The sequence below is a fragment of the Cyclopterus lumpus genome, chromosome 3, assembly GCF_009769545.1.
Source record: "Cyclopterus lumpus isolate fCycLum1 chromosome 3, fCycLum1.pri, whole genome shotgun sequence".
NCBI classification, from domain to species: Eukaryota; Metazoa; Chordata; class Actinopteri; order Perciformes; family Cyclopteridae; genus Cyclopterus; species Cyclopterus lumpus.
This window is the reverse complement of record NC_046968.1, coordinates 21553122-21566050: the sequence shown is the minus strand read 5'-3', so window position 1 is coordinate 21566050 and position 12929 is coordinate 21553122.

The window sequence follows — 12929 nt, the reverse complement described above, 5'->3', positions numbered from 1 at the left end:
CACAGAGTACAAATAAAGGTCCAACTGCTAGATATTTTAGTTCATACACCTTTTATATATTTTACGCTTTATGAAACATTTTCTTTTTTATATGATGTAATCCTGATGTCTCACCCAAGTGTTTCTGAATTATTATTGATGTTATAGTTCTTAAATCCAAGGATCAATTAAGATAATTTGTTAAACTGTGTGTTGAATAAACCAGCTCATGTTGACCATGGGCTGAAACTACATCAACAATAACATTTGGTTATGTTGATGTTGATTTAAGTTAACAATTATTATTTTGTTAAGCAAGCTATCTGCAAGCAGCAAGCTGTTTATATTGTGTATTCTTTCAAGCAGTCTGTAGCTGCCTTGAACTTTTTAATTTAACATGCATTTTAACTGTTCATACTCTCACAGAGGTGTTTTTCATTACTTATTTACCCATATGCCTGAGCATATAACACGACAGTATGTTATAGCTGAGAGTGCAGTGCATAACTAAAACCATAACAAGGGAATGGGCAGCGATGAAGGTTTTGGATAATTCACCTTTAGTTTAATATTTACAGGTTGTTTTGAAAGTTACAAACTCTATATGGAGAACTATATTGTCAAAAGAATTGATAATGTCAAAGAAGGACATAAACTTAGAAAAACTCTCAGACAACTCTTCTTTTGTTATCAAGTCGCGTACATACAGCTACTTCAAAGACATTTGGTGGAACCGTCAACCAGTGAGCTGGATTGCATCCATTGTTCTCCTCTGCTGGATCATTTGCAACAATCCAGGGATAACTCTGCTTTCTATTTTTGGGCTCTGACAGCCTCTACCTGTGTCCAGCCGCCCGCTAGCCTCCACCCAGACAGTGACCGGCCTAATGTCTGGTCGCAGTGGCTTCCTAGAAGCGCTCCTGCAAGTTAATACATTCTGGGCCATCTGTTTCTATACAGCCCCTTTCCATTACCAGGACCCCCCGGCCTCACCCCACACTCCACCCTCTCTCTCTCTTTGGACCTCTATCTAATTAACTTTCCTCTCTCTTTGTGCCCACAGTCCCACTGGGGAAAGAGAGAGAGTGGACAGAGGGAGTGAAAGAGGGGAAAGGTGTGTTTAACCTGATGTTTTGAGGCAAAGTAAACAGTGTGGTAACCTATTTAGCCGTAATGCTTTTTTGGTGTGATTTAGCAATTATGTTATTAATAACCATGTGAGTCTGAAGGGTACTTAACCATGCAATGAAGAGATGGGGTATTGAGTGCCACTGCTCTGCCTTCGCTTTGGAGAGGAACACTAATTGCTAGTCGGGGAATCTAATGAAAACCCTCCAAACAAATAACAAAGCAGACAGTGAAGAGTGTATGGAGTAGAACAAAGGGAGGAGAGCAATGCACGGCGAGAATATATGAAATACTGATAATGATAATAAACACTGTTGGTATAGCTAAGGCAGTTAATGTTTCACAGACAGTGAACCAACAGTAATTCAAAGTCTGGAGGAGAAACAACAAAAATGCCAGTCATGAATTGAAGAAGGTGTTACAGATCAATAAAACAAGTATTTATAGTAAGCATAAGGTAGGTAAAAACAAATAATATATAAAAAAAAACATCTGTGAAACATGTTTAAAGAAAGGATTCAAAAGCTGAACCAAAGGGACACAAAATAATCTTATTTCATCATTGGATAGCTTTTTGTCAAAAAAACATGAGCAACAAGTTTTCTCCGACAGCTTTTCTTCCCTTTCTTTGGATGAATGCTTTTGTTGAGATCAGAAATGGCAGCGGGAAGAAAAACAGCTGCCTGACATTGAAAAGACTAGCAATGCCCACAGCATATAAAGCTTTTAACTACTTTTTGCTGTCACAATCTAACTGAAACCATCAACCATCAAAGCCATTAGGGGTGCGAGAGCGCCCCTGTGGTTTTGCTATTAGCCCATAATATATTGGCAACAACATGCCAAGACAGCACTGCAGTATCAACATACATATATACATACACAGAGGAAAAAGGTGTCACATAAATAGCATAGCCACAAAAGCCCAACACTACCACACGAGGTTAGGATTCCCAATTCTGGAGGAAATGTAAGTTATGTGTCGACATTAAGCTGTAATGTTCTGGGTGGAGATGATGCCACATTTATGGTAAGGCTGTTGACTATTCATGAAAATCATGATGGTGGCTGTAGAAGATTAGATTCCTGCTGTTGTGGGAAACCATCGTAAGTCCAACTAGTTATTTCCATGTTTCTACCTGAGCTGAAAGTTTATGTGGTTCTTTATAGGAAGTGCCAGCTGTGTGACCCCAAGGCCCACAAAATATTTTCATAAACTACAATAAGGATGCATGGTTGTCAGTGTGGCAATAAGGCTGCTTTTCAAAGATACAAGTTTTCAACCCAGTGGCAGCGATATTTTTGACACATGTTTGAGGCATTTCATTTGCAGGAATCCTATGCATATTACATCGCTGCGACCTGTTGGCTACCACGGGAATTGTCATCATCGGTTGCAGGCAATAATAGTAAGTTACTGCTGCTTGTCATATACCATCCTGCTTCTGCCATAATTTATGTGCTTTAGGACCATTGTCTTGTGGCCCTGGGGACATTTTGTGTGCCTCCGATTTCAGCTTTATGACGCAAGGAACAGAGATTCTCCACCAATGTCAAGTGAACCAAAGCCTAGCTCATGCCGAGAAGCTCCTCTCCAAATTAATGTTTCACTTCCCTCCCCCAAATTGAATATGCAAGATGCAGTGGGAAACATATTGGCCTTCCTGTTGACAGAATTAGAGATGGCAACATATGAACAAATTGCAAGGAGAGTGATCAGGATGGTTTACATCTCTGAGGAGCTCATCCGGAAGGGCATGTCCCTGATTACAGCTGTTTGGAGAGAGGTCTCGTTTTGCCAGCACACTCTCCTCTGCGTCCTCCACCTGCGCGGGTCAGAGAGGGAGGGAGGGAGGGAGGGAGGGAGGGAGAAGTCTCTGACATGACCTCCAGTGAAGTGAGCATGTCGGGAACCGCTGGAGATTGGAGGCGGAACCAATGCCGAAGAGGGAGAAACACATGCCTCGCAATCAGCCATGAAATGCAACCTGGCACCAATTGGACTGGGCCTGCAGGGAGCCTCAATAGACCTAAGCCTGCAGAACAACAGGGAGGGAGGGGCAGGTATGGGTGAGGGATGCGGAGGGTTTGGAGAGGGTTGTGGGGTGCGAGGTCATTCTACCTCACAGGGTGTTTTATTAATGTAATTAAACACGGGCAAGCTCTCTGGCTCTGCGTCATATCTGACCTCCACAGCAGACTGAAGGGAGGGAGGGAGGAAAAAGAGGAAGAGACAGACAGAGAAAGGGAGGGTGAGGGAGGGAGGGGGAGAGAGGGAGGGGGTGTGCAAGGGAGACAGGGAGGGATAACAAGGACATGAGATTGGCAGGATAAGGCAAGATGAAACAAGAGAGGACAGGGGTAAGCATGAGGGATAAAAAAGAGATAGATGCAGCATGATGCATGAGTAGGAGGGGAAGATGTGAATTTAGTTCCAGAATTAGTGCATGGGACAAGCCAACTGAGCCATGGAGGAGTCAAAGCCAGGGCATTTGAGGAAAGAGAGGTCAACATTAGGGCAAACAAAGGCCCCTGGGCCTGATGCGAAACATGAGGAATGTCATGTAATCATATTAGACACAGCTCTCTGCTTTGTCTACATCTTCCGTCACAAACTAAAAACACATCTTTTTCGACTATACCTTGAATAGGGAAGGTACCGCCATAGTAGCACTTTAGCAGCACTTAAACTGCTCTTACTGATAGCATTTTGTGGTTTAACTTTACTGAAGAAATTGTACTTTCTTTATTCTTGTTGTTCTGAGTTTGTACTCATGGTTGAATGCACTTATTGTAAGTCGCTTTGGATAAGAGCGTCAGTTAAATGAAATGTAATGTAATGTAATGTAATGTTGTCTAAAGTCAGGGCTGTGCTCTCTCTCAGCATAATGATAATGTTGAATACTATTATTATATTTTAGTTTAGTTTTTTCATTTTATAGAAAAGTTTGATTTATATTTTCCCTATTAAATATGATGTTCTCAGGTTTTCTTTGTCAGTGGCCCGACAACATAAGCGAACAACGCCACAGCTGTCATCACATTTTGATAAAAATATTGCTAAAGTCTTAGAGAAAAAGAAAGGACAAAAACGCAAATACATCTCTGATAATAACCACTATTCTAACTCTTGCAGAAAGTGTTGCGTTGAAGTTAAGACCCTGAGGCTCAAGAAGCAAAACGTATATTTCGTCACCTTTAAAGCTAAACAAAGTCAATTCAAACGTCCCTCAAAATGAACTTACTACTTTTAATACATTCGGTGGTGGTGGAAATCCTGGCTTTGTCCTTGTGCAGAAAAGTTACCAGCTGAAGAGAAAATGATGGGAAGAACTAATGCCACCTAAGCAGCTCCACAAGTTTGTATTTTGTTCTTGGGTTCTGATTTTTCACTTTTTCCTTCCTGTGGAATGTGGTTACGACCTCACATTTAACTGAAAAAGAAACACTTATTGCTTAATCACAAACTTGCCCTAAAGTCTGTGTCTTGTTATCAAAGAAAATGAGTTAAAAGTCATTCATGCACCATGACAATATGTTCCCCCAAAAAATAAAGCCTGTTAATCTGCATTTCATGTCTCCTCCATTACTGTAACTCTATTTGAGATGAACTCAGTCCACATACAGAATAAAGGTAGATAGAGCGGCAGATGCCTTGAAATACAGAAAAGAATAATCAAGCTCTGTGATAAGTTAGGGATTTTGCAGAGTGTTGCTCCTGTGAACGGTCGGCAAGAAATCTCCACTGTACGTGACAGCTTGGAGTGCATCCCGTCACAACCCATTCCTCATCTCAACGGCCCGCATTAGAAGCCTTGTCACAATAATGACATTTTATCTGTATTAATTGATGAGTTTTAATGGAAATAAGAGCTGTCGGGGAATGTATCAAACTACAGCAACGATAATAGCAAAGGCAATAACCAAACAAATATCAATTGGACAAATGTGGGAGTGTGTTGGACAAGATTGATGAGGGGAGCAGGTCCAACCGCACACTGTGGATGTGGCGGGGTACTGCTGTGGCTTGTTATGTTTATGTGTGTGTGTGTGTATATGTACATATTAAACGGAAATACGTGTGTGTGTGTGTGTGTGTGTGTGTGTGTGTGTGTGTGTGGCCATGCATGCATCTAGAATTCACTTTTAGTATGGCCTAGAGACTCTGCTGCTTCGAGGGAAATTATGACAACTAATAGAGCAGGAGTGAGGAATTTGTAATCCATGTCAGAATTGAATTACTATCCAGCAATGCTTATTTCAATAAACAAAAAGCCATAATCCCATTCATCTGTAAGCTTTCCTATTGTCATCAGCATTCAGACAGCAGAATTTCAATGCAGAAACACGCAGTCATTACATTATTGATATGAAAGCTCATTCGTCCTTTACCCTCTAAGTTCAGCATGGCTTAATGAGGTATGTCTGTTCTTTTCCAGGTATAAATATTTACAACTGCTGTATAATGGTTGTGCACAGAATGTCATTAGAATGTATGCCTTCCTCAAGTGTAATGGACTGAGAAACCATCACACACAGTTAACGATGCAAGCACAAACTGTGTCTATGTATACAATTAGTAATGCTACGATGTACTTTAATCGTCTGCTTTGACTTTGCCATTTATCTTATTTTGTCTTTCTGAAAAATGTGATGCTACCGGCATGAAAAGAAGGAGGATAGGTAGTCACCGCCACAAAAGACTGAGAATGAAAGTGGAACCTTGACCTTTTGTCACATCAGCCCTGCGCCATCCTCCCATTTACCTATTTCATGCTATATTTGCTAAGAAAGCTGAAAGCCGCAGTCTTTGTGAAAAGGCTGGGGCTTACAATATAATAATCTCTAAATCATCATGTAAACTGTTAAGTGCTCACTAAAGTCTATATCAATGTTCATGTATTAACACTTGCATTTAATTAACGGTTCTCTTTACAAAAGTCAATGCATGAATATAGCGACAAACGATTGGTAATGTAAAGAATATGCTAAAGATCAATTATGAAACTATATTCTAAATCAAATCAAAATGTTTTAACCTTGACTCTGGAACAGCTGGGAGGACTGTAATTTCCCATCAGCTGGATTCTAGCAAAAATAGATTTTGGTTGCTGAATGACTTGTCCACGAGTGCTTTGGTGAAGGGAGTAAAACATCCAGGATCCTGGGATAGTTCATTATATACACAGGAAGTTATGGTGGTTGTGTGGTTGTTGTGCTTTCATTTTCCTCCGTTAAATGATAACAGTGAGTGGTGTTCAAACAATGACAGCAGCAGCGTTGACTACATTGATGCCTTTTGTTGTTTAAGTTCTGATCAATCAGGAACCAGAAGCAATGTAAGATCTGTTCTTGTGATCCACACATACAGATACAGACCTACCTGGGGTAAAACATAAGTATGATATTTGTACCATCAGTTGAGACGAAGAAAAATGGAAGAAGATTATTTGTAGGCAGTCCTAGAAGCATCCATCCACTGCCCCAATCAGTTGATTAGAGTGCCATGATCAATAGTGTCTAAGGTCATCCTAAGGTCATATAAGACCAATATAGTGCACTCTCCTGAATCAACAAGCACCAATAAACCATTGATAACCCTCAGAACATGCGAGAACAAAAAGAGACTCTGAAGTCTACTTCTGAAAGTAGTTCAAAAACAAGTGTTTGTTCATTGTCCATGGAAGGGATATAAGGTCATTTTAAAATTGGTCTATTTTTCTTTTTATTGAGCAAAACTAAAAAGGCCAGGCCATTTCAGCATCCCCTCCTCGAATATCTGGAACACATCCAGACGAAAGAGAGCTGTTTTGAATAGAAAGCTAACCCGGGCCGACAGCCCTCAAAACCTCTCTGAATACATTTGTGGGGATACTATCAAGGGGACTAGAGAAGGGCCTCATATGTGGCACAATGTCAGTGAGAGTATGCAAAGAAATCGGCCCAAAGCGATTCAACAAATTAGGGAATGGGCAAGGGAGGTCTGCAGCAAACATTAGAGGAGTTGGAAGAGTGATGTTAGTCCTTCCTCAGACTAAGCAGACCTGGGGAAATTATTTCAAGACTCTTTTCATGGCCATCAGATAATGCAAACATTTGGAAGCCCATTTCAGGTTCCCAGTAATATCACCAATTATGCTCCACTCTCCCCTGCAGGAAATTGTGTGTCGTACAGTATGTTAGCAGTGACAGCTTCCTCTTGGGGTGAGTCTCTACCGCCTATCAAACTTAAAGACATAGTTTTTCTTTTACATATGAATTTATTGGTGCAACTGAACTGCATCAAAAGGACCAGTCAAACATTTTAAAGCATTTAGCTTTAAAGCATTTCATCTTTAGCAGATATGTATTGATCGCAATGTTTTCGTGAACAATAACTCTGTTGTTCCTGGTGGTAATTGTGGTTTCATTGTTTTATTTGAAGACAAATTCGAAGCCTTGTCATCTCACATAAGACCAATTGTATTTCTGTCTACAAAGTATCTCAAGGATTTACTGTACGATCATATTGGATGAATCTGCGGCGCATGATTTCTGCCCAGTGCCAGCATTTAGTGCCATTGTATACTGACTTGGATGAAACACAAAATGTGTCTTTGTCAGCACATCTTCAGACACAACTTTCTTATAGCTACTAAGAAAATTACATACAGCATTATTGTTATCAAGATATACAGAGAGGATGTGGCCTTTTAAAATAAAAAGTGGTTTAAGAGTGATATGGAAAGTTTCATTTGATAAATGAAGATTGTCTTGTACATGCAACAGTTTTAATTACTTCAAACATTACACAGAGTACAGGGCATTCATCACCTATAGCACAAGTTGTACTTAACACTTTAGGTGTGTGTCTAGCATTGTAAACATCACAATGCTGTTAAGATATTAAAACTTGATAATTGGTAATTTGGCAGAGGTAATTTTTTGCAATATTTTTCTCATCAAGCTCCGTAACACGATTAGCTTGATGTAAAGCACGCACAATGTTAACCACTAAGACAGAGTTTGTACACTCCCTAATGGGAAATATGTGTTTCTTTACTTGGTAATTAAGTGTTGGTGCCACAGTTTGTAAAACATAAGTCAAAGCCTTAAGTGTGCCCGACTGGCAACGCCTGAAACTTGTACTCCTCGCAGGTGGTGAGCTCATAACAGTATGCGTAATGTATATTGCTCCGTTATTTAATCACCTTTGCTACATTTAACACCCCATGTTCTTTTCTGAAAGTGTTACTGCCTACAGTGCTGCTAAACAATGAGGTTATTTCTCTGCATAAATATAGTTTGGGTTATAGTTTTTGAATGTTTTGATTTACTGATGATTTATTGGAAAAGTGACGATGTTTTATTAACAATCAAACACTTTTGAAACCCTGTATAGGAGACCTCTTATTGTTGAATACATTTGATGCATTATTTACAACACAATCCTCAACGTACAGTACATTAGAAGATGTGTGATGATCAAACGCTGTTCGATTTTGGCACTATTTCAGATACCTGAGATTGCAGGTCATCGGGTTACCGACATTAAAGTCTAAGTAGCACAAATCCCAACATGCAGACTGTAAAATTAATTTAAAAAAGAACTCAAGAAGCAGGGTATGTATAAATCCTGTTTATTTTATGATAAAGACTTATTTATGTTTATTTTCTAAATATGAAACCATACATATTGTATGAATGATAACTCTGGCCTTGTTTTCTGTCTTTATGTGTTGCTGTCATTGCTGGAATACAAGTTCACAATAACACATTTGCATGGGGTGCCTAAATATTCTCTTGAGACTGTGGGCCAGTACTCCACATACAAATGGGAGATTGACAAGTTGAACATCTGGAAGGAGGAAGGTGACAAGGAGACAAGTTAGGAGTTGTAGGGGCATCTGTTTGGCTCTCCTTCCTTCCCCAGGCTCTCTTGGAGCAGAATCTCTCCTTCTTCCTTGTTTCTGGCATCTTTATCCGAGAAAGACAGATGGATTTGCTCCTCCCTAGATACACACTCAATCACACGCACACATTCAGACCCAGACCCAGACACACAGACACACACACCTACACATACACACGTACTGTATAAACACACATATATAGATTGATGCACAACCAAAGGCACAAATAACTTACAGGGTGCAGGCATAGTGACTTTGACAAACAAATAGACTCCAGCGGGCACACTCTCATATGTACACTCAGGGCTTGGGAGACAGACAGCTGCGCAAATATGCCCGGCCCTCCTTCTTGGGAGCTGAGTGGCGCTCCAACCGCAACAGCAAATATTTCCCCTGCTGTCATTTTCTCTATTTTCTCTCCCTTATTCATCGGAAGTGTGCCCGGGAAGTGGCAGGAGAGGTTCAGCAGATTTTTGGTACTGGCAGGAACCACCACATCCCTCTTTTTGCCCACTTTCCTCTTCTTCCTCCAGAAGCTAGCTGCCGATTGGGCGGGGGAAAGTGGTGGCGAGGTGGGACCTTACCTGTCCCCCGGGGAAGATGAAATGTAAATTTTGCGACGTGGGCTCATTTGCTGCAGTCTGGAGCTGTCTGATAGGACCTGACTGGAGGCTTATTTGATTAGCTTAATTCCATCCTCATGTGGACCACCGCAGCAATATTCCTGGAACATTTGTGAGAGCATTAGGCCCACAGTTAATGAACAATTTGTTCCGTTGAGCAACGAACCACACAAGCCATCGTGAGCCGTCCGCACGCTCTGTGAATACGTTTTTATATAGTCGTGACACCTGCCGAAAAAATTAGATTGGTGAACTTACGACTTTTTATGGGATGGACAAAAACTGCTTTGGTAATTTCTCTATAATCGGATGATGCCTTAATTTGATGGCCAGCACAGGTTTTGTATTGTCCCGGTGTCCTTTGATATTGTTAAGTTGCATTACATGTTGTCCACTGCTGTGCGTGCCAGCTGACTTTCCTCAGGGGACATTATAGAGTATTTCATTTTGCAGTATATGTTGTATATAAAGAGGTTTGTTGAAAGGTTCAAAGCTTCTCAGCGTGAGCCCACACATTACTTGTGGCAAAGTCATTACACATTCACCTTACATGGTGCGTCTTTCACACCCTCTCCATATGTTACATTTTAGCATACATCTCCATGTGATAAATAACATCATCTGAACATGAGAAAGAACAGTCCAACCTATAAACAGTATTATGGAAAGTACTTCCGAATTAGAAGAAAATACAGTCCTTTTGAAAATGTATAATGTTTTTGTACACTTTGTTTTACTTATCCCAAAATGTGTGCAATCAGAGACAAGCTGTGTTGTGAATAAAAGGCTTATATTTCCACATTTCTGGTATTGCACCGGATGGTAATCCCTCGACACGTAACATATCAATGATATTTTGCGAATATGATGTTTGAGAATGTGGAAGACTATAAGATTGTAGCTCGTAAAAAGCTAACATTCTGTGGTAGAATCAGAATTCACTATTATAGTGATATAACAAGTGTGATTTATGTCACAGACCAAAACACAAAACTCCTGCAGGCTAACAGGTGTGTTGACTACATACCTTGTTTTCTGCATAAATCAAAAATGCACAAAAGCATCTGGCAAGGGAGCCAATGGATCAAATAGTAATACTCTATTACTGTAATTTGATAGGGTTTTTTATGTTTGAAATTGAGGCATATATCAAACTGAAGCCAGAATATTGCTTTGTTTTGTCTTGATCCTGCTTTGCAGGCCCTTGAAAAAAGGGCAACGGAGCTTTACAAAGAAAAGATATCCAATTATATGATAATGATAAAAATGCATATTGCATATGAACTATTTTAATATTCAATTACATATTTCCAAGAACGTCCAGGTTAAATAATATATTTGTGTAATTGAAGGCTTATGAGAATCCAAAACACTATGAGCAGCTGTGGAAAGTTAAAAATCACTTGTATTCCCTTTCTCACGGATTTCTTTAGGTAAACAGTATAATTACCTCATAAATAATCTCTTCAGAAGTGTGCCAGTGCAACACTCAAACCAGGTTAATCTTTCTTGAAAGCGTCCTTTACATTGGCACCTCGTCAACAGAACAGTCTCATGTACCGATTGTTTTGATGGAACGCGAGAGATGGTCTCAAACCATTTAGGTCAACTAGCAGTTAAGTTACACATTATGTAAAATCATCATCGTAATCTGCATTGTATAAAGGTATTTTTACTGTTAATTCTATTTTGCACATTGCTGTTTGTTAAACTGTAAACTGTTGAGACAGCCAACAATTCATATGATTTAATGCCCCGACAAAGCTACATTTTAATAAAATTGTAAATTTTGTACAATTCTATTTTATTTATTTTAACCTGACCTTCACTGCACCTAAACTATAACCGAACTTAAATGGAATAGTTAATTTGTTTTGGGAAATTGCTTTTTTATCAAGACTTGCATACTACCACGCTTGTTGCTTCCCTCCAGCTTCCAGTCTTTATGCTGAGCTAAGCTAACTGTCCACCCATGGCTTCATTTATTGTTATGAGAGTATCAATCTTCTTATCTAACTCAGCAAGAAAGTGAATAAACACATTCTATGACCTACAACCTAAAAGTAATAATTTTAGTTTAAAAAAAAAACCTATTTGTTCATGTTCTAATTGAACCTGTATCAATTCCACTTCAAACAGTCATTAGCATTTCCTCAAAAAAATCTAATAATAAGTGGGTATAACCATTTAGTACTTTGCTTGCTTGATCACACAAGCGTTCAGTCATATTTATCAACCTTGCCATACTCATACCACCATGGGGTCCAGCACTAACTAAAAATAAACCTTTCTCTCTCCATCCCATACCTCTGTGTTTTTTTCCCTCTCTCTTCCATCTCTGCAACACCTCCTCCGTTCCTTCTATCTGTGTGTGTTACTCTCTCTCTCTCTCTCTCTCTTTCTCTCTCCTCATTCTCTCTCTGCCCTTCCTCCTCCGGCCTGCCACGCTCTCATTTGTCACATTTACAATGGAAACATCCAAATTTACAGATGCTATCAATTAATCACCTCCGCTCTAATTACAATCCAATTAACCTCTGTTTCCATGCGCCATGCTGCAGGACGGCCAGCACCCTCCCTACTCAATCACACTGCTCAGAGAGAGGCCGACAGAAATATGGGGCGGGAGGGAAAGCAGAGTGAGATTTAATGGAAGAAAAAGAGAGATACTGTAGATAGACAGATAGTTATGTGACCAAAAGTGTGTCTTAATCCAGTCTTCTGGTCTTGAGCTGTTTTAACAATTTGGGCTTGATCCCTTTTATACAATTTAGGGAAGTCTTAATGCTCCATCATACAAAGATATTTCAGACAATAGTGTAACTTGGCGGCAAGAGTTTTGGGAAAGACATGAAAATAAGCCCAGTGGACATAGGGAGATCCACAAAGAAATGGCGTTTCTTGTGGGAGAGCTTGACTGGCCTGCACAGACTCCTGACTTCAACTCGATCACACATCTTTGGGATGAACTGGAACACCAACTATGAGCCCATGATACATACTTTCATACATGTATAGGCCTACGTACAGTATAAACATGCAGAGATGGACCAGAAATTAGAGAAGGAGGAAATAAGAGAGGAGACAGACAGTCATGAAAAAAATGAGAAATGATGGGAGGGGAGCGGAAGGGAAGGGGAGAAGAAAAAAATGAAGCTCAGCTCAAGAGCTGATGTCTCAGCGGAGGATCACAGGTGTGACTTGTGCGGAGACAAAGGAAGAAGAGAAAGCTAGAGGAAGGTAGAGCGACAAAGAGAGGGAGGGTGGGAGGAATGAAGAGCTGTTGCTGCTGTTGTCAGGAGGATTG